Source organism: Triticum dicoccoides, chromosome 6B, assembly GCF_002162155.2.
Source record: "Triticum dicoccoides isolate Atlit2015 ecotype Zavitan chromosome 6B, WEW_v2.0, whole genome shotgun sequence".
Lineage (NCBI taxonomy): Eukaryota > Viridiplantae > Streptophyta > Magnoliopsida > Poales > Poaceae > Triticum > Triticum dicoccoides.
The window spans coordinates 701,654,662-701,659,286 of NC_041391.1; the positions used below are offsets into that span (position 1 = coordinate 701,654,662).

Here is a 4,625-nt window from a genome sequence, read left to right on the forward strand (position 1 = left end):
AACGATGTTGGTCTCCTACCCCCTCCCCCTGCGCCCCTAACCGACAAACTCTCTTGAGGCCACCCAAATTTACCAAGTTAAAAGAGCGTTGTCGTCGAGGCCACCCCAAACCCTTGAAGCGTTGTGTCGAGGCCACCCCAAACCCTCGAAGCGTTGTCTAGGCCACCCCAAACCCTAGAGAAGCAGCGTCGAGGCCACTAACATGATTCCTTATTGTGATTAGCTAGTTAGTTCTACGTTTGCCACTAATATATATCCATCTGTACCATTTTTGAATAATAATTGACTTGCTGTAAATATTTGCAGAAACTATGGAGCACTACCGAGACGAAGCAACAGAAGCGATGTTGTGGGAGATAATTGCAGAAGGACCTGATGTCGTTGCGTCATTTTTCAACGACGTCGTTGGTCAGGAAGGACTGGGTGAAGAAGAGGGCTATGTTCATGATGGCTCTGGCCCATTAATGCCGGTACAAGAAGAGGGCTATGTTCATGATGGCTCCGATAATGACCCAATGGAGGTACAAGAAGGAGACCGTGTTGAGTGCTCTGGTGACCGAACCGAGTCCGGCCAGGTATATATATATTAGTTAAGCCCGTGCTAGCTAGTTAATTGATGCAGTCATTGTTTTGGTATATGTACACATATTAATTAACTCTCATCTTTCTTCCTTTTTCTAGCCCTCTGGATCGAGCACAACTTCGGTAAGGAGACGAGGCCCAAAGAAAAAGTTGAGCTTGGATGAAAAGTTTGAGATTACAGCAATCGCGCGCGACGGCGAACCGATTGAACCCATCCGGACAAAGAACACATTTGTTGCTCAGTGCGGGGTTCTTGTTAGGGACAAGATCCCGATCAGCATCCACCAATGGTATAAGCCTAAGGAGGAAGACCCTCAGGTGTCTTATGTCAATGATATGCAGAAAGATGATCTTTGGACTGAGCTGAAGGCAAATTTAACCCTACCGCTAGAGGAGGATCCGGAGAAGCCAGTTAAAGAGCAATTAATCAAGTCTTGTGCTCTTAAGAAGATGGCAGGCCTATTCAGGAGGTGAAGGAAAGAGCTGAAAAAGTTTGCCGACAAAGAAGAGACACCAGAATTCATCGGCAAATATGAGAAGATCAGAGATCACTGGCCCGCATTTGTGTCCTACACGACATGGGAAAAGAGTAAGAAGATGTCGGCGACAAACAAGCAAAATGCCGCGAAGAAGAAGTTTCACCATCGCACGGGGTCAGGTGGCTACCTGCAAGCCCAGCCTAAGTGGTCCAAGGCCGAGAATGATCTGCTTGATAAAGGGATCGAACCGGAGACAAAGAGATGGCCAGACCGTTGCCGGACTTGGTTCTTCGGGGCTGGTGGAACCTTGGACCCTATATCAGGGGAGTTCCGTTGGACGGACGAGCAACTGAAATCACCAGTCACAAGGCTTCGGCAGTATATCCATGCACCGCAGCAAGGGACGTTCGTTCCAGATAGGGAGAAGGACGAGCTCACAATGGCCCTCGGGAATCCTAAGCACCCTGGACGGACACGAGGCACGCCAGGCTCCATTCCATGGAAGGTTGGTTTTCCGGACGCAGGGGGTTACAAAACCCACGAGAGGAGGAAGAAACTGGAGCAGAGCCAACTGCAGGCGCTGCACGAAAGGGTAATGGGGCTAGAGGAACGAGAAGCAGATCGCAACAAATGACCTGCCGAAGCTTCCCCCGAAGCTATCCCGCCATCTCAGCGGAGAATCAGCGTGGCTTCCACCGAGCTGCTTCATCCGGAGCATGTCTTGACGGCTCCTGCTAGCTATCCCGTGGATGCTATCACTGGGGCTCAAAATTGCCACCTTATGACGCGATGGATGAATTTGAAGGTCAAGGCGGCTATTGGCTCTGTTTATCCTACTGAACAAGGCTCAACTTTTCACTGTCGGCCGATTCCAGAAGGATATGCCAGGGTGATGGTGGACGAAATAACGGAGGGATTTGAGGACCTCCAGTTTGACTGCCCTACCGATGAAGGGGAGACTAGGCTGAGTTCTGCTCTGAAGACTCCATGCCTATGGCGGAAGGAGCTCATCAACCTTCCGAACTGGACGCCTCCGCCTCCTCCTCCTCCTCCGGCGAGTCAGGGCACTCCGCCTCCTCCACCGCCTCCTCCTCCGGCGAGTGTCGATCAGGGCACTAGGCCTCCTTCTCTGCCTACGCCGGCGCGCCCGAGCAGCCAGCAGCCTCCTCCTTCTCCGGCGCATGGTGGCACTCCGCCTCCTTCTCCGCCTGCGCCGGTGTGCCCGAGCAACCAGCAGTCTCCTCCTTCTCCGGCGCGTGATGGCACTCCGCCTCCTTCTCCGCCTGCGCCGCCGCGCCCGAGCAGCCAGCAGCCTCCTCCTTCTCCGCCTCGCCAGCAAGGGCGGAAGAGACACGCCACTGCCCCGGCTGCTCCGGCGCATCGTAGTCCTTCTCCTCCGCCTCGTAAGCAAGCATGAAAGAAGATAGGCGCCACAACCGCTCCGTCTGCTCCGGCGTCTAGCAGTACAGCAGCCAGCAGAGGCGGGAGGTAATACAGATACGGTCCACCTCTCAAGCCTCTAGAGAAGTTACCGTACGAGAGGACCGAGGAGGAAAACGCGACGATCGTGCGGGCCCACGTGAAGGACTTCTTTGAAGGGGTGAAAGCAAAGAGACATCCACCTCCGGAGGAGAAGGTAGATCCGATGAAAGCAAAGCGCACTATCGATGCCCTGAGGAAACCACCAAAGTCTCCATCGAGAACCAACTATCAGCGCATTACTAAAAAGACATATCTCGAAGCCCAGCGGTCGGGAAGTACTATCAGTGATAAAAGGTTAAAAGAACGAGCAGCTGGGAAAAACATTGCCCAACTCGGCGAACAAGCACAGCAATCATGCCCCCCGCTCAATGTGTCTAATGCTCCGGGGACGGTGGCCGGTTATGGCAATCTTGGAGATTAACCTGACGATCAACTTCCAAATTTCTTGGAGGTGGACGAACACAAATACGAGTACGGGAAGCCTCTCGTCAAAGATGAAAAATCTCTGACAACTATGATGTGAAGATTCCATAATTGGTACATGAAAACCTGCAGAGAGTTTGGGGGGACGAATGCTTTGTATCTGAATATTAAAGAGGAGCACGACCTCGTCGCAACTGATCTGTTGACTGTTCCATTTGATGAGTTCTTCGCGTTCTTCAATCAAAAGGCCCTCGATAAACTAATGGTCTTTTGCTACTGTCTGTAAGTACTATTTCTGTCGTTAAGTCTCTATATATAGCTCGGCTCTTTCATTGCATGTATTTATAATTAGTTATCCTCACTATATTATGCAGATTGAAGATCGTCGAGTGCAAAAAACAAGAAATGTATGATATTGGGTTCATTAACACAAATATCGTAGATGAATTTCTGGTTAAAAAGCACCCCGCAGAGGCCGAGGCGAACTTGCTACAATCCTTGATCAAAAATCAAAACAAAGATTTAATACTCTTTCCTTACAACTCCCAGTGAGTGTTACCGTCGTGTGCATATTCAGTTTCCCTTATTACTCGAGCGAGGTTATAGTAATGTAACTGATGAGTTATGCATGCGTGCGGAGATTCCACTATGTTCTTCTGGAGATTAAGCTTGAGCGGGGAGTAGTAAACGTCTTAGACTCGAGACGAAAAGATCCCCAAACCTATGCGGACGTGACTAAAATACTCAACAAGTAAGTTCAATCGATCATTTATCGCACCATATGGGCAACTTTTTGTTCATTTCCTGATATCTTAAGTAATAATATTTATTTTCTTTGTCTTGCAGGGTTTGGAAACAGTTCACCGCAGAAGTTCCAGGACTGCCGAAGGAGCTGCGATATACATACCCGAAAGTAAGTACTACTAGCTAGCTAGTTGCGCGCATCTCCCGTTGATTCTATAGCTGTACTTTCATCAGTGCCATTTATAATGCTTCATTATCAGTTTGATTGACCTCTATTTCTCGTAAAGTGCTTGTGGCAGGAACAAGGGAATGATTTCTATGGATACTACGTGTGCGAGTTCATCTACAACGCGACTTTGAAAAATAAGCGGGGCTACTCTAAAAGACAATATGAAGTGCGTAAGCAATAATATTCATAATTTCATTTTATTACACCATCATTTATGTTGAGTTTCATTCATATATGTATTAACCCCCTTCTTCAAAATAGACGTGGCAGATGCGGGATGAACTCCTAGAACAAGATCGCATGAAAGCAATTCAAGAGGAATTGGCAGGATTCTTTCTTGACCACGTCATCAATAAAGCCGGAGAATATCATGTGGAAATTGATTTCAATTGCTAGGGGATTGTAAGAGATTTTACATATCATATATGTATGTAGCCAGTAGCGTCGGATACATAATACAAAAACTTGTTGTTCGACTAATCTCTCGGAGAAGGAGAGGTCGATCGATCACTTCTCTCGGTATGCATGACGAATTTCTGTACTTAATGGTTCCCTTCATTTTCTTACTAGCTAGCGTGTCGAGGGCCTCTCTATGTACAATACGTAACGTCGACAAAGCACGGACATAAGAGAGGACACTTCTCTCTATTAATTAGCTAGCTAACACAATATATGAAACACCTAAA

The 4,625-nt window shown here is 48.3% G+C and overlaps 1 pseudogene; it reads left to right on the top strand.

Annotated features, from left to right (window-relative positions):
• Positions 1–311: 311 nt before the first annotated feature.
• Positions 312–4,625, top strand: part of LOC119321554 — a 5,142-nt pseudogene continuing 828 nt past the window's right edge.